This window comes from Lutzomyia longipalpis, chromosome 3 (assembly GCF_024334085.1).
Source record: "Lutzomyia longipalpis isolate SR_M1_2022 chromosome 3, ASM2433408v1".
Lineage (NCBI taxonomy): Eukaryota > Metazoa > Arthropoda > Insecta > Diptera > Psychodidae > Lutzomyia > Lutzomyia longipalpis.
The window spans coordinates 2,280,903-2,303,062 of NC_074709.1; the positions used below are offsets into that span (position 1 = coordinate 2,280,903).

A 22,160-nucleotide genomic window follows, 5' to 3' on the forward strand; every position below is an offset into this window, starting at 1 on the left:
TATAAGAAGTTCTGCTGCAGAGTATGTATGAGAAAAAATGCTTTTTGGGGGGTGCAAGATGTGAGCGCCATGTGCAACGAAGAGGGTGAGAAAGTAATGAAGAATACTCTTCACGAGAGATATGCAAAGCAGAGATTAATTTCTTTTTACTCACCGGTGGGATGAGTTGAGAACAACTATTTTTCTCTTGAGACTTTCATAAAATATTTCGACACTATACATTATATATAGGAGCTATAAGCTATGTATTGTTGCTACCTACATTTATACAGTTACGAGAAAAATAATAGGATCACAAACTTCAATCATCAATATCTCAGGCTGTGGGGCAACGATTTTGAAAAATAGCACAGATTCGAAAAGCTACAGTCATCCCCTTTCCAACGATGGTAGATTTTCGAAAATCGGTCCATCCGTTCATTTTTGGTGGAGGATTGAGCAGAAAGTGGCATTTTTGATATGGTTCATACTTGAACGTCTGTCAAAAACCAGCCCCTCAACCGATTTCGATCACTCCAGCAGTTTTGAACAGGGGAATAATGTAGCTTTCAGATTTTTTTTGGAATTTTTAAAATCGGACACTCAGAAAAAAAGTTAGGCGGGTTTTTGTAAGTGGTTCTATTTCAATAATTTAAGTTTGATAAAAAATTTTTGTTTTATACATTTTTTTTAATGTGGTTTTCAATTTAATTGGTTAAAGTTTAAAGGCTTATAACTTACGAAAACAAAATCGGTCGCCCACAGCCTGAGATATTGTCGATTGAAGTCAGGTGTACATTTAAAACCTATATTGGTGGTCCTATTATTTTTCTCGGTACTGTGTATGGTTGGTTCATTCAAGTAAAGAATTTTATTCTTCTTTTAGCTTGATGGCTACTGACGACATGGAATGCGAGGCCACTACCTACTCATAAAACACCTCCTAGTAGATTATGCTTTAGTATAAATTTTCGCATTTTTTTATAGATTTCGATTCATATATATTTTTATCTCTTAGACTGACAAGGGGGATCGAGATTAAGCATATGACTGTTAGTGTTTTGCAATGCACATTTAAACATATTTTTTTTTAGAAATAAAATATCGTGAGAGTGACATTTGCAGTCACCAAATGTTTCGAGATGACTCCATTGCTTTTTTCTTCCTCTCCTGGTAGTACCCTACCCACCCACTTTTACCCTTATACGCCGCTGAAATCCATAAATTGTACGAAGGGAAGTGAAAACTGAGCTGGTGTAGTCTTGGTGCCACACAAAATATAAACCATGGACAAGGAGGGGAGAAAAACAAAAGAGAAATTTACTGCCACCTTTTATGTAACACTTAATACACTTTTTATGGGATTCCCTATGTCACAGCTCTTGGTGCACTTTTCTCCCGCCAAAAATCGTGACAAATGGGAGAAACGTAGGTACTTGCCGGGAGTGATAAAATGTCCCATTTTGTATATTTGTGTTTCAGTTTTTGAAATAAATAAATGTTTAGTGAAGATATTTTTTACCTCTTAACATTGTCGCATTGTTTTGGGACGAGAATGTTGCATTGTCAGACATTTAGTTTTTTTTTGTAATTTTGAAGATATAGGAAAATTTATGGAAAGAAAATCATGAGACCAATCAAATATATGCTAGCTGCAATATTTGAATTAAAGGAGTTTATTCGTTGTTACATGGAAAAAGGTCTTATAGGAGACTGAAAGCTCCAATAGCTCACAGCTGAAATAGCATAGATGGAGGAGCATAAAGCGAATGAACGGAAAGTAAAACTTACGTCTTGTGATTGTTTCTTTGTAAATGAAATGTTAAATTGGCTAAAAATTGGGGATGAGCAAATTTTAAAATGCATTAAAAAAGCACAATAGTGACGTCATAGTTTGCATTTTTGGACAAATCTTTGCTGGCTTTTACCAGATGATCCTAAAGAAAAATGAAAAATCTCTCAAACTTAAGCTCTTATTCTTTTATGATTTTTTTAATCTATACAAGGATTATTAATTCCTCGTACGAGGCCAGTGTCAATGTATATATCAATGAATGAACTCTTTTTGGTCATAACATCCCGGAGGCTCACGTCGGCTTTTATAAAATCTGAGCTTCCTCATTTATTATCAATATGCAGCATTTTTAATGTAGCACATAGGAACAATTTATGGAAAATTTTGTGAATAAATCCGATAATTGGATTATCTTCTAATTAATTTTTCATTGAACGATGAACATTTTTGGTTATACGAGCTTAGTGTATATTACGCAAAAGAGGCTTTTGAGCTTAAATAAATATTTAATCAAGTGGCGGGATGTGTTTTGAGGGGAAATATGAATTGTTCTTTTTGCCTTAAGGATGAAAAAGGTAATTATTATGAATGAATGAGGTATAAAGAATTCTGTTGGACTGGGGAAGAGCACAAAACTCGGCCGGAGCTCTTGGCTCCACATTTTATATAATTTTTCCGAAATTCCACACGCATAATTAAATGAGGTACAGAATGATAAATTAAAGATTTATACTTAATTTTCATTGTAATGCGAATTAATGAATTAACATGCAAAAAGCAGGGATTTTCGATGAGAAAAGCAAAATGGGAATCCCATTGAAATGGAAATGATAAAGTAAAGTTTATTAAAAATTCACCATTATTGCTACTTTTATTTAAATTGGTACAAAATTACTTTGGTATATACGTGATATTTGTGGAGTATATTGTCTATGTGTATATTTCCTATTCAGGGGGATGGTATTGTACACGGAAAATCTCCTTTATGGCTCAGTTGGTTTGCGGGGATGTTCTTGAGAAGTCACAGAGATGGAAAAATTTCATTTGGGTGATAAGACGAAAGGAATGCAATAAATTTTTCTCATGAAAAATAACTTCTTGAAATTTCTAAATTGGATATTTCAGGCATTTAATATATTCATATATTGCTCCCCATACCAAAATGACTCTATATATCGTCCATAAATAACCCTGTTGCACCCTGTATCCCCGCCACAATCAATTTTTGAATTTCTGAGGGTTCCAGCTGGGAATTGGAACATCTCTCACTCTCTTCCCTGACGACCGTCGACCAGATAGGCAGCAAAATGGGTTGTGGAGTATTTAATTTTTGTATTATATAATTTTCAAGTGAATTTTGTAATTATCTCTCATTTTGCTCCTATATTGTACATATGTAAGTAATTTCAATGGATTTTCTTTATTTTCCCACGCGGGATCACCATTTCGGGTGATCTGGCGCCCAATTTTATATTTTATTAATCACAAACCGCGTGGATTATTGTATAAAAATTTTATTGAAAATATTGTAAATAAATTGTAAATAGAGCGAAAATCCCAATTTTTCTTATTTTTCACCATTTTCTCAATTTTCCACAAATATGGGATTTTTATACGTTACATTTGGCGCCCAACTAGAGGCTTTAACCAACATAATTTTCATGCTTTTTTCCGCCTTCGCTAGCAGGCAAATTTTTGAATTTTAATAATTTTTCATTTTGAGATCAAATTTTGTGCATTTTGCAGCACAAAATTATTTTCTTATCTAAAATTTCCGTTTTCAAACCGGTTTCGATTGCTCTCTCACAATCGAACATTATTCTCAATTAATTTCTTTTTGAGAGAGTAAAGCAAATGAGTAAGAGAGTGAGAGGATTTTTGTTACAGCTTGTCTCTTGATCTAGAGCGCTCTAGCAAGTATTATTTTTCCCTCTCTGCGTAATTTCTCTACGCAACTCTATACTCTACTCTATTTTGCTCTACATCGATATCCAATCTATGTTTCTCTCTTAATTGCTCTTTACTAATTTTATATCTTGGAGTCTTATAATTCTTCCTCTCTACATTTTTTATTTCATCCAATTCCCTAATTTTTTCTCTTTTCCTCATAAATATTTTTCCTTTCTCAACATTTTTACAATGGCAGAGTACAAAAAGTCAATTGGAGATAGATTTTCTGCCTTTAGAGCACTTCTTAAGGAATCCAAACCGATTTTTTCCTCATGCTATTGAGAGCCATAAATGATTGAGATCGTTAATTATGTAAATATTATGCAAAATATACACGATCCTACTTGGAAGGATTGTGAATCACACAAAAGATTTTAAATCAAATTAATTTAAATTTAATTTCTCATTCGCTGGATATTTTTCTGATTTTTCAAGATCAATTTTATAAATGGTATGATCTATTTTGTAGATTTGGATGTTCTTTTCCCGAATTTACATTCTGTCGATTTGGATGTTCCTTTCCCAAATTCACAGTCCCTCGTTTGGCCGGCGAGAAATATTTTTGATCTGCATTTGTGATCTTGAGCAGTTTCTATGCGGGGAGAATTTCTTATTTTCTTGATTGGATTTAATATCTTAAATATTTATTATTATTTTTATTTTTCTTAAATTTATCTTGAGTGTCGGACATACGGATCTACATTCGATAAAGTATATTTTATTTGACTACCGTATTTCTGTGGTATTGCTCGTTTTCAAATTTTTCCACTTAACGCATTTCACCGTGGTATCGATTATGGCCACTGGCTAAATTCCTAACCCTCCGCAGCCATAGCTGCATATGCTATTTCGCTGGGCGAGGCTATGCAGGCAAGATCGGCATAATTTTGTGTATATTGATTATTGGTCGCCGCACCACAGTACATGGCACAAAGCCGGAGTAGCGTAGGAGCCAAACTAGGGAATAATGAAAAATCATTTTCCCAGGGGAATGCGGTGAGGGGATAGTTTGGAAGCAGGATCATTGCTACGGGGATATTGTCAAGTAGAGTATCGCCTTCGGATGTATTTCTTTATCTTCGATCATTTAAGTGCAATTTAAGACATCTTTTTTCTACGATTTTTCTTATAAAAAAGAATTCGTAATATTTATTATTTCTTCCATCTTCCTTGAGTGGATGTTAATAGTTGAATATGGGGTAGAATTTTCAGAGTGGACGCACAATGAGTTTTCTCCCCCGTGTACTATTTCTCCAATAATTTTTATTTCTCCCTTCATAGTTTTAAGAATATGCAGATGAAATATTCTCCTTGATGATTTTTTTGTTTTCATTTATTCTAATGAAGTTCTAGATCTAAAACAATTTGATGATTTTCTTTTTTTATTTTTTTTTTTTTTATGGATATTATGGCGTAATATCGGGCAGGATTTTCAGAGAGTGCAATTGAATTTCCTTTCCTTTATCCTATATTTCCTATTCCCTTTTCCCCAAGTCAAGACTCTTTTTTCTTTTTCTCTTTTTTCTTTTTTTTTTAAGTATTAGATATTGTTGCACCCTGTATCCCCGCCACAATCAATTTTTGAATTTCTGAGGGTTCCAGCTGGGAATTGGAACATCTCTCACTCTCTTCCCTGACGACCGTCGACCAGATAGGCAGCAAAATGGGTTGTGGAGTATTTAATTTTTGTATTATATAATTTTCAAGTGAATTTTGTAATTATCTCTCATTTTGCTCCTATATTGTACATATGTAAGTAATTTCAATGGATTTTCTTTATTTTCCCACGCGGGATCACCATTTCGGGTGATCTGGCGCCCAATTTTATATTTTATTAATCACAAACCGCGTGGATTATTGTATAAAAATTTTATTGAAAATATTGTAAATAAATTGTAAATAGAGCGAAAATCCCAATTTTTCTTATTTTTCACCATTTTCTCAATTTTCCACAAATATGGGATTTTTATACGTTACAACCCTTTCCGCCGATGCAGTATCGGGGTCTATTTGATGGGGACGTTATGTGTGGGGAGAACCCAATAAGGCCATTTAGGGTTGTGTATTTCCTCAAATACATATTTCCGGATGAGATGTAAGCATTGAGACGACGTAAACAGATTGAAAGCGATAGATTTGTTTTCATCATTTACTAAAAATCACACACTAGACCTATTTCTGTGGGGTTCTCCTGTACCAAGGACTACACTGAACTGGAGTAAATAAATGTGCCATACTACATATATGAGCTTTTCCCACATATAGAAAGGACGACGGAATGGAAGTGAAAATTTAATATAGACCTACAATATGTATAGGAGAAAAATCCGAATATTGAATGAATGGTGGAGCATCTGTATAATGTATTTTCCGCCGAAATTGTATTTTTTCTGAAAATTATTTTGATGATAAAATTGATAAAAAATATATCTATGAAATCTCATAAATCCAAAAGCTCATTGGAACTTCATTCAGCATTGATTTATTCTTTTATGTTTTTTTGCAATATTTATGGATTATTTTATTTGCCAAAATTTTAATAAATCTTTGCTATCTGCGTATTATTTTATTCAATTAATTACAAAAGATTTTAACAATACAATTATAAATATTTTTCAATTAAATTATTTTAATCAACATCATTTTTAAAAATAAGTAGATAAGTCTCAATTTTTTTTTAATTTTAAAAAGATCTTTGACTAAGCAATGTACTAAACAACTGAGCAAATCGAAATCTTTAAAGTTAAAAAAATCTAGTAAAAAAAAAAAGAAAATAATCAAAATTCATTGTATTGAAATTGAAAATAAAATCTCCTTCAAAGGACCACAGAAGAAGGCGAGGTGATTCGCCGAAAGCTCTGGTAAAAATTGTGTTTCTCTCGGATTGACACGCACCCTTGACGCCCCCGGAGAGAGCACCTCAGCTCCCACCAAAAAAGCGAAATCTTTCAATTAATTCTGTTGCTGTCGTTGTTAATAACATATCTTAAAAATACCTATAGAATAGCTTAAAGAAAAATTTATAAAGTAGATATTTTAATTTTTTTTGGTACTTCACGAAAGAAATATTTTTCCACAAAACAAGCGTTATGTTTATTTAGGCTTAACTCAAAAGATGTTTTATAAGTATTTATAAGATACTTAATTTACTTTTAAGTTTCGAAAGGATAACTTAAATTTTATTCGACTTGAATGTGGGAAATGTACTTAAAATGAAATTTGTGTTGGTAGAAAAGTTTCAAAAATGAGAAGAGAAAGGAGAACATTCAATGCATTTTTGTTGAAACTTTTTGCTTTGGAGAAAGTTAAGCGAAATTGTGGAGGTTTTGTAGCAAAATAATGTTCCTATAAATTGTAAAGAAACCCCCCTCTCATATAGAGGAAGAAGAATACTTCCATAAAAAGAAACCACCACAATGAATTCTGTTGGCGTATAATTTCTCAATTGATTCTCCCAAAAAGACAAAAAAAATGTGGGGCTTTCAGAGGAAGATTTGGGGTTTCTGTCATTGAATGTGCGTGTGTATTTGTGAAGGAGACAAAGCCGAAATGATCATGGTCAAATAGGAAATTGACTCTAGCAATGGGTTTCCTCGGTGAATCAGGTGTGTGGAGATAATTGGGAAAGTGTCTGAGAAAGGGAAATCGAAACCATTGTCTATTCATTGAGTATTCCTCAGGATAGCCCACTGATTAGTTCACAGCCATGGCAGAAAAAAAAAGCTACATGGGGATTATGGGACGATTTTCATTTGTCGGAAACCTACATCATGTCATTTGGGGGTGGTTGTGGAGGAAAAGCGCTTTTAATTAAAGATCTACTGAAATTCTCTCAATTTCTCCCCAACACATTCCTAACACACTGGTATATATTTCTGGGAAATAAGCACAGGAAGCACATTGCCAACATAAATTTACCATTGAGATTCAGCTGATTCCACTGTGAGAAGGAAATTGCTTTCAATTTGAATTACAAGTGATTGGGTGCAAAGGGTAAGAGAAATATTTTGAATTAGATTAAAAATAAACAATAATTGATTATAAATTAATAAAATTCGTTAAAAAAATTGAAAACTAAAGACTTTATTCAGTCAGACATAAATGCACCTTTAAAATAAAGTAATATTGTTAAGGATTTTATAACATTTTTCTCAAAAACCTTTTTTAAAGAATAAAGTTGTTAAAGTCCTAAATATATTAGCTGTGATTCTTTTATACAGAGCTTTCATATCCACCCTCGTGATTAGTTTTAATTTCTTATTCTTCACAGTGGATAAAATTTAAAAATATGAATTTTTCAAGTTACACAGCAAATGCATTTTTATCCCAGTTGAATTTTATTCCACAGTGCAATTAAAATGTGTACATAGAAGTCAAGAATTGTTATGTACAGCTAAGCTTTTCAATGAGCTTTTTCTTCTCTATAAGTTAAAAAAAATCATCGTACAGCATTGAATGAATACCTACCATACATGGTAGTAAAGTTTCATACCATTCATCATAAATTTTCATCCATGAAAAAGATTAAAAATACGATTTTTAGTTCGTATTGTAGTTTAGATAGATACCTCATCCTATACACAAAAAAGTTACTTTTGGGGGTTATTAAACGCATTTGGTTTGTACTGCGGGGCTCCAGCAAGGGCTCTACAATATATGTACAATAAAAATAATCCTAAATTATGTGACTGCTAAAATATTGGTAGCATTCCTTTGAACAGAACGTATTATTTGATCATTGTTCGCCATTTCTCGCCTCATTCAGGCCATTTTGTCACCCGCCACCCACTATACTATGGAATATACTGCCAACAGTGGGTGGCTGATTCAGCATAAATAGCATGTTTGCACAACAAAACGAAGTCGCGGAGACGTTGTGCCGGAGGAGCCAAAATGGGTGTCACGTCGCCTCCTTCTCGTCTATATATCATTTTAATAAACAGAAATTAAGATGCGGAATTGCTTACGCAGTGCTCCGCATGAGACACCACGCGATTTCCTATATAGGATATGGGAGATAATTTAAGATGATTAATTTGATGATTCTCACAGCTTTGCATCAATGATTTTGTGGCTTTCTGATCAGCCTGACTATAGTGGCTAAAAGTGATTCATAAAAACGAGAGGAAGATTAGAAAGGATTTATGCTACACAACATACCTTCAAAGGTATTGTATGCTTTGTACGAATTTTCCATGTGAATATTTTTTTAAGTAAATAAAGACGTCATTAGAAATGAGTGTAAAAAGAAATCCTTTTGATTTCAGTCACAGTTGTACTTACAGAAATGAAAATGATCCGTTGCTATGTAAAATTGTACGTGATGTTGTGCTACATAAAAAAAAATTTGGGGGAAAATATCATCCAAAAAAGAACACGGAAATCGGATAAATATCCGCTTACGCTATGGGCATGAATGGGTGAAAGTGTGTTAATGGTGAATGAATGGGAAAACACTGAGAGGAGCATCAATAAATCCCATATGTCGTACTATATGTAATGTGTGGAATATTTTGTAAGGATTGTGCGCCTTGAAGGGCGCAACATTGTCGAAAATCTATTATGACAGGCAAATACGATAAATTTTACTAAATTGCACAATAAGAGACAATATTGGATCTAAGCCATTTATCTGATTCACATGGTGGAAACCTTAAGGTTTACTCGTCGACACACAACACCACCAAAGGCACCAAAGGAGTCAGGACTAAATGGGATTCGGTGCTTTATCTCGTTAAACATAAATAAATTAAATGTTTGCTAATGGAGAGTACTCCCTATGGGACATTTGTCAACGTAAAGTACATACACGCGCTTAAATATCAGTTAAATATTACCAAGCAAATATGATAGGCGAATACTCACAGTCATTCCTCCTTCTCTGCAACTCTGTTTCATTGCCCTTTCTCTAATTTACAGCTCAAAGTGCCAAAAAAGAAGAGTGTGGGGGTTGGGAAATATATGTATGTGAGGGGGTAGATGGAGAAAAAAGAGACATTAGCAAGTTTGTTTGTCAAGACAGACAAACAAAACATAAAAGTATCATTAGAGTCAATGTGCGGGGAAGGAGTTTTGTGTGGTGATATGTGTTCTCATGAAAAAGGATTCAGACTTGCCTTCATTGAGTCTGTTAAATCTGCTTCTATTGTGCTGAATTGGCCCCATTTCTGAATATTTGTCCATTTTGCATGCATTCCCCACATAGTTCAAAGAGAAAATCAAAAGAATACCATATCAATGTGCTGAATTTTCATTTCTCACAGTCTGTTTGTGGGAGTCAATTTTTCCACATGAATAGACTAAATAAATTGTTCCTTTTTGATATTTTCTTTTCGTGTTTCTGTTTTTTTTTCCCTTCTCTGGGAGTAAATTTATATCTTGACATTAAATTAAGTTTTGGATGAAATCCATGGAAAACAATAAAAGAGATTTTTAAAATTTATTTTGTAACAAGACTGGGTGGGTCAAAATTGTTTTCTTCGTTTTCTCGAATTAGGTACTTAGCCCATATCAAGTGCATAATGTCCTTTGGATTGAAAATTTTGTCACACTTTCCTGTTTTTCATCGTAAATATTTGAATTCGGTAAGTCCAAAAAATAGAACACATCATGGCCAATCTATATTATAATATTGATGGAAAATTCAAATACATAGCATGTATATTTGCGTAGAAAATCGTGTTATACTAAAAGTGATTTTGAATAATAATTCTCCGGGAATACAACTGTGACTCTTCTGGTAGGTAGGTATGTATTGTATGGTCTATGTAGTTTAAACATTTCAATTGTCCCTTGTATGAATATAGTGAGTTCACAAGCGAACCATGTAAAATTTGCATATTATTGGAGAAGATTTTAGGCAATACCCCCTAAACATGCATAGTGCGGGGGAGACTATGTAAAGCGCGGAATGTGTAACTCATATTGCAAATGTGATAATGAAGGAAATAGAAGTCTGTGAGTTGCATTTTGGGGTTTTGGAACCAAAATTTCTATTGTTTCAAAAGGAGCTGCATGACAAACTGCTTATACCTTCATTCACACTGTTTTGATGTACAATTTTCATCTCTAACGTAGATTTGCATGTCACGAGACGGCATTTATAGAATTTCATTTGTTCTTCCCACCCAAAAAGCTCTTTGTCATCCCCAGGAGTCACTTATATGGCGGATATGATGACATCTCCATAGGGAGACAAGGAGAACATCAAGAACATGAAGAATAGCAATTAGTTCTGCGATAATTTCATTTGACTATCAAAGAGGATACACAATACCATATTGTATACAGGAAATCCTGAAGTGGGAATGCTGAATTTCTACTTAGAGAATTTTGATGATTTTTTCATCTCGATTATTTGGTGAATGAAAATTCCTAAGGCTCCAAAAAATAAATTGAATGTATCTAAATGTTTGATTGAGTCTTCACAATCATAATTACTTTCTTCACTATTGTGGTTTAATTGAAACTTGGCATCGAAAATTCTTTGATTTTTTGTTAAAACTTCAATCTAAAAGTTTCAATCGAAAGTCACTTTTTTATGGAATTCAAATCTAATTCTAATTCTATCACAATTCTATTATTTCTATCTAAAGCTAATATAAATCACAAAAGAATAAATAAACGTCTTATGTACATTTTCTAAAAATATTCTTACTGAAACGGTAAAATTGATGTGTTTTCCCATGAAATTTGTGCGACATCACTCGTGTGTCCTCATCCTCATGAATGTCTCTCATTAGAAGGCATATCTTTATCATGTGTTCGCACCATTAAGCGACGCTATGTGACATTCGGATCTATCGCGTTCCATTTCCCGTCAGTCGGTACCATTCCTCACATTCCCATGCTGGACAGGGTGGATCTGAAGGGTGTCCAGTGAAATTAAATGGATGGAAATGATGCGACAATCGATATGGGAAGCACAAACAAATGATAAAATACATCCCTTACATTTACACAGAACCATCAGCTGGAGCGCCTTTTATATTGCAATTTCCTACAGGAGGTAGCATACAGAACTCAAAGATACATAATGTACATTGTCATAGCACTGCCAAAAGCGCACATTTTGATGCACAAGCCTGTGATTTTTTGTTCAATATGCAAATGACGATATGGGGATGAGATACCAAACGACCATGCTTTGAATACCCAATGAAGGGTATTATGTTGCAAAATTTCATCTTCGATTAATTTACCTCTAAATTCACAATTCAAAAATCATCTAAACTCTCAAACACGTTCAAAAGTTTTCTTTTTTCTTTCTGAAAATTCGGAAAAAAATTATAATAAAATGTTCCATACAATTCCATTTAACTTCTTGTGCGAGGGGGTTTCTTCACGATGATGAAGAAGATGAAAAAACTCTGATGTTCTTTGCGTCCATTTCATCAGGAAATCGATTTGTTTTTGTGAAATTCTTGAGCAAAAAAAATTGTCGGAAAAAAGGTCAAGCATCAATACTAATTCAGTTGGGTGGATGAATCTTTGCCATTACCCCCCATTTTCATTTACTTTAAAAGCCTACAGTCTTGGGAGTATTTTCCACCGATATCCATTTCCTCTGGTTTGTTTTTCGCAGAATAAAACACAATGCGGAAGACAACACTAATAGAAATAGATTTGTGGATAAGAAAAAAGCATTCTTGCTTATTGTAATAGAATTAAATAAAATCTTTGTCTTTTGATTATGTTTTTCTGATATTTTTATGATTATCTCGGGATTTTGACCCCGATCTTGTTGAAACATATTTCTTTAGTATTTGCTTACTATGTTTTGCTGTATATGTAGTATGTTGAGGAAAACTTAGATAAAAAAAGCTTCTTCATAGTTAGAAAGAAAATTTTTCATTGATATACGATTTGTACCAGTGTATAATGGGTGTGAATTAGTTTTCATGCGAGTACTACATTTCCGTGTTATATAAAAAGGGTGATATTGCACCGCATAATTATCATCGTGAGTTGCAAATGGTGGTGAATGGATAATGGGATTTAAGTTCCATTTAGTCGTAACCATCATTAGGCACTGCCTTAAGTTACAAAGTGGAAAATTCTCTCTCTTCCTCTCACATAAAGTATTTCAATAATGTTTTTTTCAGGAGATTGCAAAATCACCTTGGGGATGTTGGAGGGTACATTATAAAGTGCACCAGAAGTTTTGTGGTTGTAGACAATTTCTTTGAAAAATATGTATGCGTATGCACAAACTTTACAAGAAGATATGTTCTAAAATTAATGCTAGAGAGCTGAATATATTACCAGCATAATCAAAAACTTTGTATAAGCAAGAAAGAGGAAATTCTTTGAAAATTTATTCTAAACTAGCTGTGAAGTACGGTGCAAATGTAAGTAAATTTAATTTTAAAATAAATTTAGATGGTAAAGCGGAAGAAATATTAATTTTGGCTTTGTAAGGAAGACTTCATCTATCATGGAGGCTTTTCCTATGGGAAGTTCTTTGCCAGTTTTTTTTGCCTTCCGAATGAGAGTGCAAAAACAAATTGTAGGATGAGACAATAAAGTATTACTTATAAAAAAAGTAGAGGAGCCACACACAAAAAGTGTTTCTCACTCTCTCTTCTTCTGTAGATGTACAAACAACAAGATGTATGGTACAAAAAAAAGGGAAAATACTTGAGAATAAAATTTCATATTTTATCCCAGAGTTCAGGGGTTTTATGGGAAAATTCGTGGGTAAGGAGGGAAAAATTTTCTGGAAAAGCAAAAAAAAAGTGCTCGTCAGAAGCAAATATATAAGGGGGTGTGAAAGATGAAATGTCAGTTGGTTATTTCTTGATTTTCTTCTTGCACATTATGTACATTAACCTATATAGCATAAAATTTATTCTTAAAAAAAGTTTGTTTTATTTCTTTTAAATGTCACAAAGTTTTTTTTGGAAAAATTGTTTTATTGAAGAAAAACATTTTTTCATGCATTTATTTCATGTCCAATGACTCGTTTAGGTGAATGAAATAAAAACATCCCGAATCCAAAGTGAAATCTCTTACAGTGAAAATTAATGGGACCCACTTGCGACACTCTTCACGCGTCGACCAGGTCCCTTTTGTGGGTGGAGCCCATAAATGACCACAAAGTGGGTGGTTGCGTGGACCCGGCGGTGAAGAGAGAAGTACCCTAATGAAGACAGATTGCCCCATGGAAGCCTATTTATTAAATGATAATGAGTGCCCTCGGCACAGACAAAATTGATTCCAACTCCTGATGTGATCCCATGGTTCCTTTTTTTCCCGCCTTTTGTTTACTTTCAAGGGGCAAACGGACACACCCTCTAGTACATGATGCTGTGTGTATATGTATACCCCCCCCCCACCCCCCGATCAAATTATGCGTAACCCATTAAGGAGAGATTTTTTTCGCATTTGGAAAAAGTTTATTCCGACACGTTTTTTTTCACTGCAAACTCTATTTGTATTCCTATCTCTGTTTCTTTGGGGTTTTATTTTTCTTTTTAATTCCGCCTCTTTTCTTGTATTCTTTTTTTTATCATTTGACCAAAGACTCCACCGTAGAACAAGAAAAGTTTTATAGAATACAAACTCTCTACTAAATGTATATTCATTTGATATGCTCAGTTGATGCTATGTGTACCAGAATACGAACCTACCCTTATGCTTTTTTTCCGTAGGCAAAGTAAGAATAATTTACGCTTTTAAAGGAAAATGTGAATTATTCCTTTTTATTCAGGACACTTTTTTTCCAAAAAAAAAGTAACCTAGAATACTTTAAAGAGTTAAAGTTTATAATGTAATTACGCATTTAAGGGAAACCATAGCAAAATTGGATGGAAGAAATCTGTTGTGAATAAATTAAAATTTAAAGCAAATGAAAGACAAAGCTTTTGAAAGTGTAAAGAAAATTAGGTCGCAACACAAGTTTCCCTGGTTTTACGATGAGCTTTCGGATCAAGTCAATGAGAAGTGCAATTGTGGGTAATTTTATTGCAAGAGAACTGCTAAATACAATACATTTTATTCTCTTTAATTTAATCACCACAGCTTAACTTTATTCCTGTCGTTTTTATTGTTGCGCGAAAGGAATATATACCCCCACAAAGCAAGTACGAAAGAGAGTTGAATGGCGTTTGAATTAAATGTCAAGCAATTAACTAGACTTTTATATGGTGTACACTCTGGCATGGAATAAAGCGGATTCATTGACCAAATACTCAATGCGGCGAAAATTGAATTAACGAACCATACGCTCATGGGCTAAAGAGGATGGGACTGAAATTCTTCTCCTTATCTTGTAATTACAATCAGCTTTGCGCAGGATTTATGTATGCATTGGAGCCAAGTTTGCCAGTAGGACACATTCTTGCTCAATGCTCTCGCTCATCTCTATCCACCACAGCTATTATATGTCAATTATCTGTGTCAGTGGAATTTACATCTAGATCAGTTCCATATTACATACAAACCCACAAAAAGCTAACCCAAGTTATGGAGGATCTCTTCATGAATAAAATGCCAAATTCAACTTAATTCCGCCTTTTCGCCGCCTTTCTTCCTTTCGCGACATAATGACAATTTTATTGTTTAATTTACTCGTTGAACCAACTTTTTGGGTGTGAGCCTTTTTATCCGCGTAGCGCAATTGGAAAATTTAAACAAATCCATTTATACGGCGATATACTGTGAAAATGGTTAATAAAATTATTCAATTGGAAAAGTTCATTTGGAAATGAATTCATTTGAATGTATACAATGCACATTACATTGCAATTACCTATGTATATAGTAGTTTATTTTTAATTGTACAATTCAGAGATAAAAAAAAAAACTGCGAATTAATCGGAAACCAATATCAGACGGTTTTAATTTCAATTTAAATGTGCATATGAATTTTAGCTTCATCCTTTTTTTTCGCATGTTTCTATAGATAGGGGAGACTTGGGAGATTGAGATGTTTTTGTGAGGAAATTGATCAGAAACATCAAAGAAAATTTCTTAAAGAAAACGTTTTACTGAAGAATATTTCCTTAAAATAAATTTAATTTTTTTTCACAGAATTCCAGAAAAATTTCAATATATTTTTTTTTTATATTATGTGCAATAAAATGTATATACATTATAATAAAAAGAAGAATATTGAAAGAAGAAAAAATATGCTTTATATTTTTTAGTAAACAAAGAGTGACAAAAACAATAAATCAAAGATTAAGATAAGATTTAGTGAATTTAGCTCAAGAGCTTCAAGGGTGTTTATCCAATCAAATTGCAAATAATATTCTTAAAAAATATGTTTATTTATAAAGTAATTTATTGCCGCAAATAGAATTGACAAATGTTCCAGTTATAGTCGCAATTTCAAAGACAAAAAAATATAATTTTAAGCTAATAATGTATGAAATATGACCTTAAGTTAGGGATAAAAGAGTATACCCTGTGTCGTTAGAAAAACATTTAAAATCTTCTTGACGCAATTTTTGCTTTTATCTTGATATTCCTTGCAAAAGAAAAACTTTGAGATGTGTTTTCTTAGAAAACTTTCGAGGTGTTACAAAAATTCAGCGACATTCCTCGAGGATGGTTATGATATCAAGTATATATAACGAACCCAGAATAGATATCTAATGGCACATTTTAACGCATTTCACGTAAGACTTGTTAACTATAACCCCCGACCTTTTTAGTGTGAGAAGAAAAGAAATTTCCGGGATTCCAGCTGACGAAGGTATTTTTTTTTTTTGAGAAAAAAATTCTCCTACTAACATAAAACGCAGAAAAGTGTAGGAGTTATGGGGAAGAGAAAGTTCTTTCACTCTGGTGAGCTTTTCTTAATGGAAATTGGATGTGAGTGAAAGCAAAGCGTGATGATAAATTAGGTTAGAAATTTTCATTTCAAGAAAAAAGACCTTCAATCAAAAGTATTTAGAAAATTGAATGATTATTTTTTTGCTTTTATGTGAAATCTCCATTCTTTTGTGAATAAAGAAAAATTCAAATCCATTCGGACAGGATTAAAACATCTCAAAATGTGGCTATTGCAAAATCTAATTCACTCTCTACACGCTTTATGTAATTTACTCTGCAAAAATGCACCACCCAGAGAGGCAATAATTTCGTGAAAAAGAGAGGAGTTCTTTCCAAACCCTTCAGCTACTGTTTGCTTGCAATCCCATGTTCATGTGGCAATGCCACTGAATGTGTCTCTCTGAATGGAATGTTATTGGGTGCGAAATTCTTTCTTGATCCAGTACCACCATACTGTGTGGTAGAATTTCTCAATGCTCTGCAAACTCCATTGATTTTCGTAGTTTATGCTGAAGAAGCAAAAATCACTGTGTCGGAGCACTTTCATGATGTATCGACAGAAATGGGAGTGGAAGGGCGGGGGGGGGAGGTGTCTAAGGGTTGTGTGTTCCTCATGGTCTCACACAGAAATTCGTAACGACGATATTGTTTGAGACGGGCTGCGCAGAATGCTTCCATATGTGACAATCATTCTAAATTTTGATGCATTTTGCAGCTAATGAGATAACCCATAAAAACCAATAAAGGACTCGCTGAAAACTATATATTTTGACTTGTTATTAGAGTGAAAATTTCAATATATCGAGGGCTGCATTGTAAAACCGGCAAAGTCGGTTCGGACCGACTTAGCCGTTTTTACAATGTAGCCCTCGATATGAAGAATTCATGTTAAAGTTTCACTGAATATTGATGATTTAGCATTGAAAAAGCCAAAAAAACTAATAGTGACGTCACACTGTTTGAATTTTTGAGCAAATTTTTTATGGCTTTTGTAAATTAGAGTTTCTTTTGGAAATTTATTATTCTTTATTTGATTTTTTTCAAGATTATTTCCTTGATTTTTTCCCGAAAAAAAAAGAGTTTTTTTTCCATACAGAAAACGAATGGACTCCTTTAGCACTTTCAAATTGTAGTAAAAAATCAATTCACGTAATTTTCCTCACAATTTCTTTTATCATGTCTCTATTCTATAAAAGAAAATAGAAAAGAATTTTCACTTGTGTATTGCAGAGCTTTTCGTTGTTCAACATTTGGTGCATGCGGCAATAAGAGATTCGAATGGAATTTCTTTATGAGGAATTGGAAAATTTCATATTCAACAAGCTCTGACAAGACGTTCTGCTGGAAGATTTGACGCTTAAAGTATTTCACAGAGAATGCTTCAAGAGCACCAAGTACTTGGGGAGTATTCTCAAGTTTAGTCTATCAACTCAAACAAGGCAATTTTGAAATAGCCTCAAAGTGAAAATTAGGGAGCTTTCGAAATTTACTCAAAGTTTAATAGGGCCTTAACTACATACATACTTACAGACACGTACTACATCAATTACGATGAAAAATACAACAACATTCAAATTACGTTAATGAAGAAATTACCTAGTTAATTTGTATTTGTCATCTTTAATAGAATGATTGCACTAAATAATATATTGGACCTATACAACTAAATTTAATGTAAATAATTTAGCGTTTCGATCTCTTTGATTGTGGCCACAAAACACCTCATTTGCACAATAAAATCATGCTCAATTTAATCGATTTAACTCATGTTTATTGGTTACATTGTTCCAGTGCATAATGTTATAGGACCAAAATTGGTTTTGGGGTATTTGATTGAGACAGGAGGTCTCCCCTATCATTTTATGATAATATCAATGCGCCAGTATTTGAATATTAGTGCTGGTGGTTTTAATCTTAATTTATTGGTGAAAAGGCTTCACTTTCGAGTTGAACAAGCATTTTGAATTTACTGGAAAATTATTTTACAGTGATGCCGTACAATTATGAGGTATAAATATATATATATATATTGTGTGTAGATTGTATGATTGCGGAAACTGGAGATCTCTTTTAATTACTGCAAATTGCTCCTCAACCCCATAGGTTCACCATATATAGTACTTCTAAATCACAAAATTGGTGTTCTGGGAAAGCTAATTAGCACACTGAGCCTCCAACAATTCCCAAAGGCACTCTTGCTGAAATCAATTTGAAACCCACTCCATATCTCTGACAATGTGACTTTGCGAGTGCATACCTGGGTGCATATAGGTCAAAGCTTCATACCTATATTGAACATTCGATGAAAAGAAGTTGTATTAAAAAAAATCTTTGTTTTGCTTATGTGATTTAATACTAAATCACTGCTTGATACGCAAACTACACCAAACTATATAACGGAGGTAATTTATGTCATGTATGTATGTATGTAAGCAGGTGGCAAGTGCAGCAGTACGCAAATACAAAACAATATATAGGAACAATGGTATCCTATCAATTTTATGGTTTATATTGTATGTATTGTACATATGAGTAAAATATACATATTCGTTGTTCATAAATTGTAGGTAGATAGTAAATTAAAACTGTAAGCTCTGCATGAACTTTGTAACCTATATAAAGCATTGGAGATGAGTATGAGTGTTAGGTGGATTATTTCATATTCAAATTGTTTATATTTTCAAGCGTCCATCAATCATTCACATCTTTAAATGAATTTTTGGAAACCATTTAATCGGAGAGATTTATATGATTTATTAATTTTTTAAAATTGTTTTTTTGTGCGATTTTATGAACTTTCAATTTAAGATTTACTCTTTTAATTAATATCTTGTTTCAAATTATTTTTTCCTAAAAAAAATATTCTTTTATCATTATAATAAATTTTTAATTAAGTAAAAGAATCTTTTCTTCTGTAGTGTGAAGAAAACTTTGTAATTCAGCACCTTTGTGTCTCTTTTGATGACTCTTTTGAATTATTCTTTTGAGATCAGAAACTTCCTCCTCCGCGCGCAATGTCTCGCTTCTACACAGGAGAAATATTGCCGTGTGAATTGTTTGAGAGGATAAATCTTACATTGTCCAACACAGAGCCTCCAGGGAGGCGTAACTGAAGGGAAATGTACGATAAAAGTCAATGGGACTTTTCACAGTAAATATCACTAAATCAAAAAATGCCACCAATAAATCCTCACCCTAATACGAAGCAGAAGTGAAATTTTTTAAGGAAAAAAAATGGAATTGTTTATGGGGCTTAAGTCAATTTGTACAATTTGGTCGTTTTCATTTATGCCTAGTTATGGTGTTTTTATGGCCTTATATGTCATATTAATCACGTAAACTTACATAAACTAAAATTACTTAATGAACTATATAAAAGCTTTTCCTTCGACTATTTAATGCTACCAACAATGTTAATTCAATTTTTAAAATCATTTGAAATGATACAGATGAAAAAAAAACGTAACTTTCACGTTTCTATATATTTTAAAGTTTAAAAAAATCATGTTTTTTTGTATCCGAGTTATTTTAATAAAAATAAATAAAATTATGACTCTATTATGTATTTCGACTAGGCATACATAATTGTTTATAGAGTTTAAATTTTCGGAATAATTTTTCAATGAATATTCTGTGATAATATAGGTAATTGTCCAATTTTAATTATGCGATTCAAATTAATTGATTTTTACATTCTCTACATACATATACGTTTTTGCGAGAATTTTTAATTCACTTTTGGATATATGAAAACTTCCACATTATGTTACCATTTATGACTTTTTTACGATATTTTTTTATTAAAAAAAAATTTGCGTGAAAAAAAGCGGTGAGTTTTTTTGTGGATTAATTTATCCAACTACATTGTCGTTTTGGTAGAGAGCTATTATGTGGTGTACAGTAGGGAATCTGCAAAAACGCCGCATGACAATTACGGAAGATATCAAATCAATATTCAATCCATTTCGTTGAACCACCAGATTGTATTTAATGGTCATAAATCAAATAGAACAGGCAAATCTGACGTATTTTATCATTCAATTGTCGCACAAATGATGATATGGAACTTTTCCTCCAATATCTCTCGATTTTTCCACCACACCCCTGCAAACTCACCCCCTAGGATCCCATTTTATTATTCAACCATATTGTATTTTTTCCCCGATTTTTTTACCCTCTTCTACGGACAGAGTGTTTTTTTTTCCTACCCAAAATGCTATTTGGACAGTGGCCAAGGCTTGCAACTTCGATACACAAATTTTTACAGCTTGAGATAAAATTTTCCCCAATTTTTTGCCGTTTCAATATTTTTTTCCGGTTCCACCCGGAGGAGCTTTTAAATTTAAATTGCACCCCCTTTGATCCATGAACCTATCACTGCTGTATGAGTTGAAGAAAACTCATTTATGATGTTTTTTTATGTTGTCTATTCAAATAAATTCAATATTATTTGTGAGAGTTTCATACAAGTGCAAGATGATTTTCCATTGTTTTTTTTTTTTCACCCACACTCACATGCCAAGCTTTCAAGCAATAAAATATTCGGTGTTTGATGCATTTTCCCTTACAATAGAAAGCTATATAAACTACATGGATGAAATTCTGGGGAATTGAATTGAAATTTTCTCATGTTGGATTCTCCTCTCTTCTCAGTCAAATTGGGATTTTCCAGGCGGCATTTCGATGGAAGTAGACGCACATTTCTTTGCCAATGTGAATACAATGAAATCGCTGATGCGAATTTCTATAGGAATTCTCAAAAGGGAAAAGCCACGATGGGGGAGGTACTCACAGTGAGTTGAAAGTTTCCCTCTGAGAGTACTTGTGGAAGTCATAAAACAAAATGCACTTGACAAACGAACGACGAATTTGGTGTGAGGAAAACCCCCTCATCTTATTAGCTCCACACCAAAAAAGACATCACTCCCCTCCGTACAAACAAGCAATTGCAACCAAATTGAATGCTACGACCCTCAATGGAGTCCTTCAACTCTTCTTCAACAGCTCCTGAATTAATCAATTTTGTGCAGTGAGAGAAAAATGCTTTGAGATTTTTTTCCTTCATTTTTTCTATTCTTCTTTTATGTTATGGTATTCATTTTAAAGGCTTTTTTTTAGATTAATTTAATTATTTTACTTTTTATGTAGGTATATTTTTGATTATTATTTAAAAAAATATATTTTTTATTATTAAAATTATTACATTTCTTTGAATTAACAACATTAAAGCACAAATAGAAGTTTGAAAGGCTTGATTTTTAGAAATCTGAGTTTAAAGTTAAGAAAAATTTAAGGGTTTTATTTATAAATTAAAAAACAATCCTTTTAAATTGATTTTTTTCTATGCATGTAAAAAAAATGTTATTAGTTTGAGCTCAAAAGCTGTGATGTATTATTTTTTGAAAAACAATTTATAGTTGTCTTATTTTTGCACACAAATATTCCAATATACATATGTATATAGCATGGTTATTTCTGGAAAATCTATTATTTCAACGAAATAAATCAATTTGAATTTTCTCGTTCTTAGCATTTTCCGGACACAGAATTACCAGAGGACAAAGAAAATGGAAAGAAAAATGGAAATAATAGCTCAAGAAGAAAATGGATTGAAGCAAAAGTTTTCCAATGAAATATTCAAGCACAGAAATACACT

At 32.8% G+C, this 22,160-nt stretch overlaps 3 protein-coding genes across 6 annotated transcripts in view; all 3 read left to right on the forward strand.

The window, feature by feature from the left end:
* The window catches only part of LOC129794093 (GPI mannosyltransferase 3), a 1,193,052-nt gene that overhangs the window by 111,689 nt on the left and 1,059,203 nt on the right, over positions 1 to 22,160 (forward strand). The window lies entirely within an intron of this gene.
* The window catches only part of LOC129794120 (cytoplasmic tRNA 2-thiolation protein 1), a 1,132,104-nt gene that overhangs the window by 50,741 nt on the left and 1,059,203 nt on the right, over positions 1 to 22,160 (forward strand). The window lies entirely within an intron of this gene.
* The window catches only part of LOC129794129 (plasma membrane ascorbate-dependent reductase CYBRD1), a 1,128,201-nt gene that overhangs the window by 46,838 nt on the left and 1,059,203 nt on the right, over positions 1 to 22,160 (forward strand). The window lies entirely within an intron of this gene.